The sequence below is a fragment of the Symsagittifera roscoffensis genome, chromosome 2 (assembly GCF_963678635.1).
Source record: "Symsagittifera roscoffensis chromosome 2, txSymRosc1.1, whole genome shotgun sequence".
Classification (NCBI taxonomy): Eukaryota; Metazoa; Xenacoelomorpha; order Acoela; family Convolutidae; genus Symsagittifera; species Symsagittifera roscoffensis.
This window is the reverse complement of record NC_087063.1, coordinates 30,508,855-30,524,031: the sequence shown is the minus strand read 5'-3', so window position 1 is coordinate 30,524,031 and position 15,177 is coordinate 30,508,855. Positions and strand designations below refer to the sequence as shown.

Sequence of the window (15,177 nt, the reverse complement as noted above, 5' to 3'; positions counted from 1 at the left end):
TTTGACTTTGGATTCTTTTAACTAAAATAGACAGTGTTTAATGACCGACAACCAAAAAAAGTGTAGTATGAAAAACAAAAAACAAAAAAGCAATCACAGTTAGGGTGTCAGATCTTATTGAATTCAAAATCGAAGAGACTCACATTTATAAACACCTTTAACTAAACGAAGAAACCCTGAATCAAAATCAGAACAAATTTTCAAAATATAAAGCCCAAAAGTCGTGCAAACATAATCGCGCAAACAATCGTGCAAACATATTCTAACAAAACAGCTTGTATCAAAGGTAAGCCTTTAATGTTCCAACTGCTCTTTAATCTCTATGGAGTAATCTTATTAATTTTCAAAAAACTAAGGTTGAAATTTTTTTTGAGGTTTATTTTTTATAACCATCCCCACACGCTATGTAAAGCACACAGGGATATATTTCGCATAGAGCAAAATAGTATATAGACCCAATTGCATGTCTCAAGTTCAATTCAAAATCGAAGAGACTCACATTTATAAACACCTTTAACTAAACGAAGAAACCCTGGATCAAAATCAGAACGAATTTTCAAAATATAAAGCCCAAAAGTCGTGCAAACATAATCGCGCAAACAATCATAGCAGGAAAAAATTGAACCTTTAAAGCTTTAAAGCTTTGTAGAAAATTTATCATAGTTTAAAAACTTTTTTTAATATCTGAAACAACACTTTTTTCATACGGTATTTTAGAAAAAATCTGTCAAAAGAACTTAGGTAAAAAGTCAAAAATTAACCGAATAAAAATACCACCTCGAGCATACCTCTTGGAATAAAAATACCTCCTCAATTGAAAAAAAATTTTTTTTATAACCATCTCCACACGCTATGTAAAGCACACAGGGATATATTTCGCATAGAGCAAAATGGTATATATAGACCCAATTGCATGTCTCAAGTTCAATTTTGAACGATTTCTAGGGATAATTAAATCTCCGTTTACGCGTTAATAGCACGAAATTTAACGAATTTTCTCCCGAGTTTGCCAGATTTGCAAATCTTTAAGCCCCCATAATTTGACAAAAAAAACAATCACAGATGAAACATTTTTTTTTGGATTTGATTTCAGGAGATCACATTTTTTCTGATAAAATAATTAAACCTACTGTCAAAAAAGGCTGTTTAAAAATTCAAAATTTACCTAGAGAAAATGCCCACCCCGAGCACAAATATTCCGTCACTTTCTTTGAAATCGGTAAAAGATCTCAAAAGTTTTTTGATGAAATGAATTAGTTATTGTTTCGACTCTCGAAGAAAATGCGGAACAATTATGCTCGAGGTGGTATTTTTATTCGGTTAATTTTTGACTTTTTACCTAATGCCTTTTTGTCAGATTTTTTCTAAAATACCGTATGAAAACAGTGTTGTTTCAGATATTAAAAAAAGTTTTTAAACTATGATAAATTTTCTACAAAGCTTTAAAGGTTCAATTTTGAGGCTAAATTGATTACTATATTTCGAATTGGGATAGATAATACACAATATATTTCGTTCCATTTAAGTGTAATCTGCAAACTGAATGCTTTCAAATTGAATTGAGGCAAGCAAAACCATCCTAACAATACATTATCTCGCGCAAAATAGATAACATGGCACTTTACATAGCTTTTTCGGAGTGGCAGAATAAAACTAAGAAAAATTATCTCAATAAAAACTTTCAAAATTTTCACTTTTTTCGATTATTTTGTTAGATTTCACTAAGCCAAAAAATTTGGTGTCGATAATAGAATTGAGTTGTTTGCGACAAAGTCAGATGATGCAAGTTATATACGAATCGAAACAAAAATTTAAATTGAAAAAAAAAATCATTCTGAAATCTGACGATTAATTTGATATACATTTAAAAAAGTTTTATCACTAAAACTTGAAAATGTGAGGCGACAGTTCGTAACAGGCGACAATTCACAACAAGCGACATTTCGTAACAGAAGATTAGGCGTGGAACACTGATTCACGCGTAGTATTCCTCTCGTGCCGGTTGTACGAGCAGCGGAGCAAAACGGAGCAAGCGTATTCTAATTGACAATGCCTTGTTACGAACTGTCGCCTGTTACGAGCCGTCGCTTGTTACGAATTGTATTTTTACCCGAAAAATTATTAATATACCAAGTTATAGATTACAAAAAAGCGTTTCAATAAAATAAGCCAATAAACAAAAAAAACTATTAAACTGCAACTCTAAGTTTACTCATTAAACTGTGACACAAATTGTTGCAACAAAATTTATACAAAATCGGCGAAAAAGTCGGAACAGCAAAAATCCGTGGTCTTGAAAAAGATATATTTTTAAACATCTTGTTGGAATCATAAAAACAAGTTAAACGGCTTTATGAGATATTAAACTTGAGACTCTAAGAATGTTGTTTGAGGTACCTAAATCGCGCGAAAGAAACTCAGCACCATAGTTATTTTTCACGCTACGAGAGTGGTCGTAACAATAAAACATAAGTTAAATTTTGTTTCAAAGTTAAGCGACACGAAAAACAATTAAGTTTTTACATCAATTTCACAAACAGATTACATTTTTTTTCTAGTAATTCTTATTTCAATTATTATTACGAAATAAACCAGTTTTTCTATTTTCGATTTACAAAATTGTAAGAAATAGGCCGATTGCGCGAGCGGAATGTTGCTTACCTTGAATTTATTTCTGCTTAGTTAAGTAGAGCTACTGTTTAGTTCTGTTGACAGAAATGAAAAGCACAAAAATCTGATTTGATTGATTCAAAGAGTAAAGTGAACTTTTTGTTCTTATCGAGCAGTAAATCTTCAGTTTTTAATCGCTTTTAAAGTTGGCCTTGCTTGAAGGACCAGTTAATAATGGGTGAAAATTAAGACGGCTAAAACTGTACCAGAGATCAAAAGAACCACGCAAGATTAGACTGATTGCCCTTGGTCTGAAAGGTTTATGATGATTGCCTCTTAATTCTAACCTGGTCCCACTTCAATCTAGCATCTTCTGTTTGATGAGGAATTTTGAATTACTCTTATATCAGAAAATATACCCGAAATTCCAAATGACCGAAAAGAAAAAAATATATACAAATTTCAAGGGAAAAAATTAGCTTTTAAAATAACAATTGAATGAATAAATCAACAAAAATTTGCATTAAATGATATTATGATAATGGAAAAACGCAAAATATTCGGAGCGGTATCATATCACGACGTCTGATGCTTGATATCATTCGTTGCCTTATTCGAATGTTTGAACCGTTTTAGGCTAACTTAATTGAATGAAAGATGTTTTCACTGGAGCTGGCCGATTAAAGACAAGCCTGCTATTTGAAGAAGTTCGGGGTGTGTGAATTTGTTTTGAAGTTGCGTCATCACTTACCGGTGGCCAGTGAGGCTGAGATGGAACTGGAGATGGGTTTGATGAAAGAATATTAACACAAGTGGCCTTATCCCCAAGTAGTCCCAATGGGACCTGGAATTTGGGCAACAAGTCAACTTATACAGTATTAGTAGAATAGGAACCAAACCAAACTAGCCCTCAACTGCTGTTGTGGAATTGCAAACAAAGGCAGGCCCCAGCCAGGGTTTGTATATTAGTGGAAATTCAGAATAGGCGGGATCTAAACTGATATCCGGATGGGAAAAGTTACAGATGGGTCATGGTATTAAATTGAAAGGGAAAATAGGGATAATGAGACGCGTGGTTTTTAGCTAAATTGGTAAAGTAGGTAGAACACGAGAAGTAATAATAGGCAAGATTTTTCTGAAGAGATTTGAGTTATTTTCCCTGGTTGGAGTGCCACTTTTGAAAGCAGCGAGTGACTTAGAAAAGACAAGGTTTTCAATTAGGTGCTGAAAAGACTCCTCATTCATATAAGGTGGGATTAGTTTAGAAGATGAATTTCAGCTGAAGTTTTTATGAAAAGAGATTTTTTTGTCACTTTTAATTTGGTGCAAATTTGAATAAATTAAATGAAAGCGAGTCAAAATGGCAAACGTGGTAAAGTTGATGAAAAAAGATGAACCATTCATCAATTTCCTAAAGTGAAAGTGGGGGGAAAATAATGGGAGTTTGAAAATTGAAATTTGAGAAGTTGATATTGAATCGGCCAGAAAGTTGAGCTACCTGTGCCTTAATTTGGACGCCATTTCGCAAATCACTTCTTTTTAATCAATCCCAGTCACTTTTCATCAAATTGATCTAGGTCCAGCTACTTTGAAAACGGTGCCCCGCCGTTATCTGATACTGGGGGCTATAGAGGGGTCGGGGGACTGAGTTTAGCCGGGTGATGGACGGGAGCAATGATTTGTAAAAACGACTGGAATGATAGATCGTCTTATAATGTTGAGTAACTCTTAGAGAGATTAAAGGGGTAACTGGTAGGGTAACTCTGATCACGCGTGTGTGAACAAAGACTGAACTGACAGAATAGCGGAAAAATTGACTCTCTTTTTCTTTTTGGTCGCATAATCGATCACAGAGTCCAATCTATTTTTCAAACCGCAGTCCAGCAAATACCCCCGGGTACCTATGCGGTGCCTTTACCAGCACCCACACCCGGTGCTTGCTTCCCTGCTTTCTTTTCCAAGATGGTAAGTTGCAAATTAAATTGGTATTCTTCTTTCATAATTAGCCAGGCTGCAAACGATTCCAAACAATTTTTGTCAGAAGAAAAAAAGGAGATCAAATTTACCATGAAGCAACGCTGTTTGATTCTCCGAAGGACATTAGCATTTACGTAACCAACTGCTAGTTTCGCTTCTAGTCAGAATATATTTAATCGATTACTTCCTCTGACTAATGATGTTTTGCGGTCTGTTTTCACATAAAACTGTCACATGGACGTACGTAACATATCCTGGAGAGCCCATTCAGAGTTTAATGCTTTTAAGACCGAGCTAAGCCCGTCAATTTGAAAGCCCAAAATCAACCGACCGATTCCAAATGCTATATTCCAATCATTCGGTCTCCTATCTGGCATTTCAAGGTTGCAAATTGCTTTTGGCGCTGAAAAAAAAACTGGCAACAAAACAGTTGGAGGCAAAACTCAAAGTTCAGAAAAAGACAATTCCTAACTTAAATTTTTTTTTTGCCTGAGGTTGGAAAATTTTGACCAAAAAATCGCGGTTTTTTGGAGCGCGATCCCCCCTCAAATTTAGTATATTTAGAAAAAGTTTAAGGTCATTCAGCCAACAATGGATATCTCAAAATAGGGGACCCTTTGGGTCGGGAGGGGGTCGAATCCGAACACTTTCCGACTGAAATCAAATTTGCCCAAGAAAGCAGCTACAAAATAGAAAATAGTTCTGAATAGAAAATAATACACCTAGCTCACACTTGGAACACTGAATATTGCAAATTGTACTTTATAAAAACAATTTGAACTTTTCTTTAATACAATGTCCAATTTTTTTTTGAAAAATTCTAAATACTATTGTTCTGACCATATTCAAAGAATGGGAAGCACTATGGCGTAGGTCAATTTGAACTTTGTTCCAGCTGATGTTGACTACCTCAAGAAAAACTACCAGTCATGCAAATATAGCCATATTCGTCGTGATTCGTATTTACAGAAAAATACAAAAATTCTCTCAGTGTTGAGAAAAAGTGATATAAATTATCAGTCTCAATCAGACAGTTTCTGACTCACCAACTAATTATTGTTCTCCATTTCAATGTCATTTGAGTTTAATACTACTCAGTCTAATAATAAATCACCTAACTCAAAGGCTTTTCCCGAAAAAATAACAGATCTTTAGACCGAAAAATGATTTAAATATTTTGGAAAATTTCATTAAAGCTTTTTCAGTCGTGATTTAGAAAAAAAACCAACTTTAAAAAAACCAACAAAAATAGTTGTCCCTGTCTCGGCTAAACTTGCTAGGAATTTTTAAAATTTTTTGTCTAACTTTGATCTTGTGAAGCGATATAGAGTAACGTTCGTTATATAAAAATAAGGCGCTTAGTTAAAAAAAATTTTGAAATACTATAGCGAAAACTATTTTTAGCAGCTTCTTTTAGCGCTTAATTGGCAAAAAAGACTTAGAACAAAAGTTTGTGCAAAAAATCAAAAAAAAAATGTTAACGCTAGCTAAATTTTTTGCGGGTATAATTATCACACAAATTAATCACACCACGCACTAAACTGAATGAAAAATAATTTTTTTAATAAAGTTTTTCTAAGAATATGGTCGGAACATAGTGTGCTGCTCGACCAACAACCGGCTATCTTTGTTTTTATCGAACGGAATAACAATATGGCATGTCATTACCTCAGTATTGAGATTAGTATACCGGCGACTATAAAAAAACAGTTTCGATAAAAAAAACTGGCTGAGAAAAAGCAAATGTCGCAAAAAAGCAAACTAATACAGCAATCTAATTTCAAAAAAAGTGCCGAAATATTTGGGCTCTGACAGAATTTTTTTTCTCAAGAAAAATGGTGACTTTTTACCACAAAGGCGAAGCGCTGAGCTTCGCAGCACTTGCGATAAAAATAGCATCAGAAAAAAATTAGCCAAGCGGTAACAAAGCCGAAAAAAATCAACAAAACCCAAAACTTATAAAAAACCTCCTCGCTATCAAAAAACAAATACATAAAACTTTGTTACCTTGTCATATGAAGCAAAGTGAGGCCACGATGCAGATATGAAATAAGCCGAAACCTATGAGGCCGAAAAAGGAAAATGAAAAAAAAAAATCAAAAAGTTTACGATTAATAAAAAATATATCAAGTCCTCCTCACCCTTAAAACACAAACCAAAACTCACATAAATTTTTTTTCGCTCGTCGAAAGACGCAAAAAAACCATATTAATACAGGCCGAAACCTATCAAGCAGAAAAAGTAAAGAAAAATACAAAAAAAACTGTTGCAATGAAAATCGGTAATTTCTATTAGGATTTTCAACATTTTGTGCTTTCTAGACGACCGCATTAAAACTATATTTCCATTGGAATAGCTAAAAATTAAAACGCTAAGCCACCAAAACGGAAACCGAAATCTTTTGGGCAGAATAAATTTTTCAAGCGTTAGAAAATATTACGAAGTCAAGGTTCCTAAAATTACAAACAGTAGAAAAATCAAAATACCTACAGTAATTACAATGTAATTTAAGTACAACGACAAAAAACAATTCTTTGATGAGACAACTAAGCCAACAAAACATAAGTAGACAAAAAATAAGCCGACAAATTTTCGGAACGGAATTTTTCACGTTCGAAAAAAACAGGTCCTGTTAGATTCGAAGCCAGGGTTTTCGCCTTCCCAGGCGTATTCGTTGCCTCCAGATCAAGTCTGCCGAAGACGCAAAAAAATTGAATTCAATATGAACCAACATTTAAGCGATTCAAGTGATTATGTTAAGCAAGTTGGTAACCCGAAAAAGTCTATATTCTGATTGATAACGCTTGCTCATCGCAAGCACAATCAGCCATTTTTGAATGCCCGTACCGAGAAAATTCTTTAATTCTGACCTGAAATATTTTGTATCTAATCCAATTTCTGGTCATAAATTCTTTTTGAAATGTTTAAATAAAGCATGGATTTTCTTTAAATACTTTATTTCTTATCCTAATTCTGATCAGAAATTAGCTAAATCTAGGCTATTTCTAGCTAGAAAAAAGTCTGCTGGTGGGGCTCGAACACTCTCCCTTCTGATTGCTACACTTGCTCTATCCACTAGGCTACAGCCCTTGACAGAGGTAACAAGTTTTAGGAGAATAACAATGTTATTAAAAGTGTAAGTTTGCATTGTATTCGCTACTGCTATTGTGTATACTCGAAGCATGTTTATCTCGTTGCGGTTGAGCAGTTAACTGATTTCTGGTTATTTCTTTCTAGAAACTGTTTGTTTCTAAACCAGAAAAGAAATAGATCACTTCTGCACGGAAAATACGAGAAAACTAGGCTAGATAATCTACATAGAATTTCTATCTAGAAAAACAGCTTCCGTTCGGTACGGGTGATTAAAAAAAATTATACTTGAAAATTGCAGTCGGAACATGCAAGGCTTTGCTTTAATACGAATAGTTCTGTAATAATTTAAAGTTCAATTACAGAAATGCAATAATGCTCAAACCATTTTTTGAATAGTTGCATGCTTTTAAGTCTATGAAACACTTTGTTAGATGCGATACAAATCGCTTCGCACTTATAATAGCATTTGAAGGGTGATATTCAAAAAAATCCAGAAAAATACTCAAGTCTATTCATTTTTTAAAGAAAGTTTCATCAATTTTTCAATGCGCACACTAATCCTTAGGCTTTTCTTTGAATACGCACTGTGATGGGATTGTACCCTTCTGAGATGATCCAAACTTCCCTACAACGCAAATTTTTATTATCATCAATGGTTTAGATATAAATTGAGCACGGGTCTCAAGAGACAAGGAGGAAGGCAGCAGATTTTACCATGTAGCAATCTAGTATGTCTTCAATTTATCAAAAAATCAACAGTGATTTGTCGATCACACTGAGCTGCCTTAATGTTGAGTTTAATATTTTCTGATTTAATATGGAAATTCAAGTGGCAGTGAGGCAGTAGTTATACAGTATTGTGTGCTTGAAAGAAACAACTATGAAGCCTTACGGATTTTCACTGTGAGTCCAGCTAAAAATTTATGCTAATCCTTTCTAAAAAAAACATAAAAACTGAAGAAGTTTCCTTGTATAGCAGTGCAAAAACCGCAATGTTTCAACTGCTTTTAATGCTGTTTAACAAGTTTTCAAAACAAAAAATGTTTCAAAATTTTTTTTTGCTAGCTTTGCTGGAAAAAACGATAAACAATCCAGAAAAAAAAGACCTTTTTCTTCCATTTATTTCCCCACTCGGTTTTTAAGTACAAACAGATGTAATTGACCTCGAGTTTCAAAAGCTTGCCTCCGACGCACACATTTTTGTTGAAAACTCGAACATTGACACAAAAAATTACCCAAATTTTATTTTCTCCGCACTTTTTTTTCGAAAATCGAAACAACAAAGTGTCCTTTAAAGAAAGCTTTTATTGTTACGACTTTCGAAGAAAGTAAAAGAATATTTCAGTTCGGGATTATTTTTTTCTAGGCAAACGTCTATTTTACATTTTGCGAATTTCGACGGCATTTTTTTATCATCCAAAATAATTGTTTTCTTGGGCTCAAATTTAAAATAATTTTTCTGTAATTTTTTAAAAGAAATTATGACCGTTTGAAAATTGCAACTTTGGTTGACAATGTATTTCGTGCTATTAACGTGCTGGCAGAGATTCAATCCGTCGTACATGTTGTTCAAAATCAAATTAAGGTATGCTTTTTGGTTCATTTAATACTTGAAAAAAGCGAAATATATGATTATAGTGTGGTCTGAGTTTCAATCAAAAAACAATCTTAGATATATCTTTTTTAATTTTTTTTTCAAAAATTTCACCCTTTCTGTAAATGAACCACGTGCGGATGTAGATTTAGGGGAGGGGTGGTGGTTCGACTACCCGACGGCCAAAACTTAGGGCTTAAATTTGGCTCACCGATCCCGAAAGTTTTCCAAGATGCGCCAATGTGAGACCGAAAAAATTTTTCATAAAAGTTCTCAAAACTGACGTTCGGGCAATTTTGCTTCTAAGTGATTCAAGACAGGAAAGTTTTTACGGTTAAATACAAAATAAGGTTGTTTTCGCAAACACTTTTATCTTAACCAAAACTTATTTACTGGGAAAAAGTCAAACAAAACTTTTACAGAAAAAAAGGTCTCAAGCTCGATTGTATTTGTCAAGCACTCAATTTCTGATAATTCATTCGCTTAGCTTGATGGTTGTTTTTCAAATATGATAACGAAGGTTTCCAGGCTAAAAAAATTACTTTTTTTGCTTTTGTTCCTTTTTCAAACATTGTTACAAAAACTTAAACCGTAACTAACCTACTTTTATCTAAAAACAGACTTGTAAGACAGGCGTACGCAAATTTTGTTCTTTTATTATGTGTTTAGATGAAAAGTCTATTCCCAATTATTTCCCTTATTTTGTATGATTCGGTATAAACTTATTTTTAAAGAACGCTAAACCTGTGGCTTCTAAATGATTTAAATGGTTCTCTAAGATTTTGTATCTATTACGGTTAGAAACTCCTCTCGTATTTCTGAAATTTAAAAAATGCAAGATTCTTGCAAGATAACCATTATCACATTTTGCCGTTGAACGTCATTTTTTTTATATTTTAAGGAAGCAATTGCGATAATAGTTATCTAGCAAGAGTCTTGCAAGATAATCTTGCAAGATAAACAAAATTTGCAAGATAACCATTGGCTATTGGATAGAGTGATGCGAGTATTCCTGATATATGCTTTTTCAGCTACGCTTCCAGTTTCGTTTTTTTTTCTCTCATTAAGTTACGTACAGTACTACTTAATCTTTATTTGTAGATATAGTAGTCTTTAAATAATTACCAAAAACGCCTAAAAAATTAAGAGATGAAACTTACAGAATTTAACATTTAAGAAATAAGCAGGAAAAAATAGAAACTGTGAGACAGCAGGAGACCAAACCCATTATCTTCCAAACTCTAAAGCACTTTAACAGTCCACAATGCCATTCGGCCAATAAAACTTCATTTATATAATAGGAGTTTCGCACATGTTTAACAGGTAATTGTCTAATGATGTTGACCTATACTGAAGTTGAATGCAGAAATTGAAGTGGAACACTGAAAAACCTATTTTAGTTGGAAAAAGAAGCTCATGCAATTTGAGTGCAAATCTGAAACGGTACCCCGAAGATTTACTTAGAAGTATGTGATGTGAGTTGGAAAAAGCGACTGTTTGATAACACCAAATGAGCTTTTTTATTCATTTTAATTGAACAAGAATCACCACAGAGAGTCTATGTTGTTGTTTCGATCAATATCGGTATAATCAGCAGCGGATTTAGGGGGGGGGGGACGCCCCCCTTAGGGATTCGACCCCCTGCCGACCCAAAGCGTCCCCCTTTGCACTATTTTAAGATATCCATTTTTGGCTGACTGACCTTGAAATTTTTCTAAAGGCGCCTACTAATTTTGAGGGGGGAGCACGCGCCGGAAAAATGCGTTTTTTTTTGGTCGAAATTTTCCAACAAGTTCCTAAGAACGCCTTTTTTGGCCTTTTGGTCAAATTACGGTCTTTATAGTGATTTGGGAGAGCTCAGAAAATCAGTTTGGTCGACCTAATAGAAAGGTCCACAAAATTTTCTAAATTTTTTTTTTGAAAATCCCCCCCCCCCGAGAATTTCCTAGATTGCAAAACAAAATTTTTTTATAAATTTTACAACATAATTAATTTAGATAATTAGCTCATAAACTCCATTCTGAAAAAAAAACCTACTGAAAATTATTGTTTGTTTTTTTTTTTAAAGAAAATATAGTTACGAGTAGCTCTGGATGCCAAATTTTTTGCAGAGAATATCCTTTGGGTTAATTGTTACCGCATCTATTTCAGATTGGCTACGTCTAAATTCTTTGCAAGCGCTTTGTCGGTAGTTGGTTATAGCAACAAACTCGATTCGAGCTCTACATTTTACAATTCCAATTTAAATCAAAAAATGCAACTCAAAGTTAGTTTATAAGAGTAGAGCTGTTATACCTTAGTTGACAGTTGTCATCTGGCCAAGATGAATTATATAGCCATGACGTCACAATGGGCATGAAGCATTTGACTTTGTCGGTTGTAATTTATTTTGGAGTAAACAAGTGTGCACTTACAGTTGAGGAAAACCAACAGAGAACAAAGGACAGAAGGAGGAAGTTGGCACAAAATCAAGGAGAGAGCTAAAATTGACCCACTCCGGGGATTTGAGGGATTATAGGTAACTACTGCTCTGTTTATCGTATAAAAGGCACAACATAAACAGGAGCGCCATCACAATATACTCTATTTTACAATCAAACTCACTCATTCAAATTTCTTCTTCTCTCATTTTCGTCCTTTAATTCAGCTGAAAAGTTGAAAGTGCAAATTGAGAGCCAAATTCGGAACTTTTCAAGAATTAGAATCACTGGCCATGAAAGAATGAATTCGTTCGGCGGGATTAGATTGAGATTTGAATTATCATAATTTCGTATAAAAGGTCAACTATATCAAACGTGTTACCACCGAATGCAAATAAAGGGATAACATTTTCATTTTTCTTTAAATTTTGCATTGACCATAAGTATCAAAAATAAAGAACTATTTTAATCAGTAAAAGCTTCTTACTAAATCGGAAACTGTTCAAAATTAAAATATTCCGTAAATCATTCGCATTGTCTATGTATTGTATTGCACAAAAACTTTGATCTTTTTTTTCTTTTTTACATTTTGATTTTTTTTCTGCAAATAATTAAATTCGTACGTTATTTTTGTATGAACAACAGAAAAATTGCTGTGCAATTTAAGGATATAGAGAGCACGAAGTCAGTCTCTGTCATCTTAAATGCGTGAATGAATTCAGCAAAAGAGACAGAGAGACGTGATAAGATTAGACAATTTTCACCAGTCTGCTGGCCAGGCGGGGTTCATTTGGCTGCTCTTTTAGCTGATAAGCACCCTTTTGGGAATAAAAGCTTGCTTCTGGTTTAAATTGTACAAAGAACTTATTTGAATTCACCAAGTCTGGCTTGGCTCTAATAAAAAGTAGAGTTGGATAAAAAAGAACTTTTTTATCAGAATTTGTTTTAAGATAAATCATGGACTTTACGTAATTCCAACTTTATAGCAGACTGATTAATTTTCATAATGAAGTCATTTTAGATTTGGGAATTGAGTGAGAAACAAATTAGGAAGGCCTGCTTTTATAGCGGATACAAAAGCAACAACCCAAATGAAATAAAAACAGGCCATCGTAGGCAATACGAAATTCAATACCAAACATCCAACATCAAACTACCAAACTGAGAGTCGTAATTAATCAGCATATTCTAAGAAAAGGCGACTAATAACTTTTTTAAGCTCAGATTGATTGTTTTTGATGCAAGCTTTCTCATTCAACTCAAAATTATTTAAAGTCAACTTAAAACTGTTCCAGCATGAGTTTTTGATGGTAACTCTTTGTCAAAAGGTCTGAAGTTTAATTAGAAAAAATACGTGAAAATCGATATTTAGTTCTCAGCTGTCAGACGTCCAAAAACATATTCTGTGTAAAATACACCTAAATAGGCGAGATTAAAACTTGTGACGAGAGATTGTTTCAAATTTTGTGATGAACATTTTAGTGGGGCAGTACAACAGTGCCGAAACTAAAAACTTTGTTCAACAGTGCCGAAAATGAAAACTTTGTTCAACAGTGCCGAAAATTTGAATAAATTTGAACATATTAAGTGCGGCAATCAAAAATTAAACAGCGATTGTTTACAATCTTAAGTAAAACTTTAAGACTTTGAGGGAGAAAATTTGCAAAAATAGACGTTTTGGCGCCAAAAAAAATTGTTCAATTTGCAGTTGCAGACATATTGGAGTGATTTTCTTTGATAATTAGCGTCAGTAATTTCCCGCTCTTTAGAAAATGCGTGTAAATTATTCTGAAACTTTCCCGCCTTTTTCGGCACTGTTGTACTTCGGCACTGTTGAACGGGTCTAGAACAACAAGCCGACGGGACTTCAAGCCGAAGGGACTTCAGGCCGAAATTTAAACTTTACAAGCACCTCAAATTAATATTTTTTCATCTGTAAAACGTTGCTTTTCAAAATTTCAGGCAAGTTTAGTCCATAATCAGCGTTTTTCATGACAATGAATCACTTAGGATTGGCATTCGTTAATAATTTCAGACGGTTTTTGAAATGCATAAATTATAAACAAGAAAATTGCCTTCAAACCGTGTTTTATATTTCAACTTTCCTAAACATCATTTGGAGGTTTAAATTTTATGAAAAAACGAATAATAACTGAAAAAAGATCATAAAAGTAGGAAATTCTTTAAAAAAGTTTTCAAATTGATCCTACTTCATCACTTAATGAGAAAATTTTCGGCTTGAAGTCCTTAATTTTACGATTCGGCTTGAAGTCCCGTCGGCTTCATGTCCGGCACCCCTGTTGAACGCCCCCCATTTTAGTACATATATGTAGAAAATGTGATAAAATTAGTACATTCAGCACGCAGTTTTAAAAGAGACCAGTTTTGAGCTCGATCGTTTTATAATTCTCCAGACGCATGATTCGTAAGCTTTGTATCTGGAATTCAGAGGCAAATATTGGCTACATCAAAGTTCTGACCCATTTTGATGTTCTCGAAACCAAACTGGAAATCCGATGTTTTTAAGAAAACAAAATAAACAAAAAACTACCAAAAAAAATATATTTGTTTTTGCAGAAAAATTTGCAAATTTTTAATTTTCAAATGGCGCTAAAAAAACTCCAAAAACAAGTTTACTTGACTGCAACCAAGTTTTCAAGTCCTAAATTCAGCAAAAAGTTATTGTAAGTCTGCTCTCTCGCATTATTCGCCCGAATTTAGACTAAGAATAAAATAATATAAACCTGTTTTTCTCGATACTGGGACAACTTTTCAGAAATTTTGAATGTCGTTTAAACCACGACTGAAAGGTTTTAATATGATTTCTCAATCGAGCCATTGTCATCACTATTTGTGGTACCTGATTTTACGTGGAAAACAAAAAGAAAAATCGTAAAACCCGAATTTAAAGTTCCTCCCCATTTTTCAAATGGTCGGAACAGATATGGAATTACAAAATTAGTACATTAAGCACGCGGTTGTAAAACAGACAATATTTAGGAATCGCTCTTTTTCTAATTCCAGGACACATGATTCGCATCCTTTGAGAGGCTTTGTAGCTGTAATTCAGAGACAAAAGATGCCTACATCAAAGTTCTGACCCATTTTGTTGTTCTCGAATCCAGATAAAAGTGTTTGCTGGCAGTTGAAGTGAATTTCTTTAACGTTATTGGGTTCCAAAAACTTTCAAAGTTCGGGAGTAGTTTTGCTCTTTTTGTCGCTGGATTTCAGAAGTTGTCGGTGAACTCAGAATTTGTGTTTGGACTCCACAAACATAATATAGAATTAGAGTAAACTTGCACGGCTCGCTTGCAGGGTTCCACCAATGACCTAAAACTGGGGAATCGCCCTGGATGATCTGATCATCACGAATCTCGATTTCGCGAACGATATTTACGTGATGGACTAAAATATCGAAGACGCACAAAAACTCCTGGACAAAGTTGCCAACAGCGCAAAAATAGCTGGCCTTGAGATTAACAT

General features: G+C 33.9%; 1 protein-coding gene across 6 annotated transcripts in view; it reads right to left on the bottom strand.

Moving 5' to 3' along the window:
- Nucleotides 1–15,177, bottom strand: part of LOC134840772 (calmodulin-A-like) — a 51,713-nt gene that overhangs the window by 29,657 nt on the left and 6,879 nt on the right. Inside the window, exon 1 of one of the 6 annotated variants that reach the window (XM_063856809.1) lies at nucleotides 11,879–12,098. The exons of 1 other annotated variant lie outside the window; for it this stretch is intronic. The gene's annotated coding sequence lies outside the window, so the exon portion shown is untranslated. 4 more of the 6 variants (XM_063856810.1, XM_063856808.1, XM_063856803.1 and 1 more) reach the window with 4 other exon arrangements.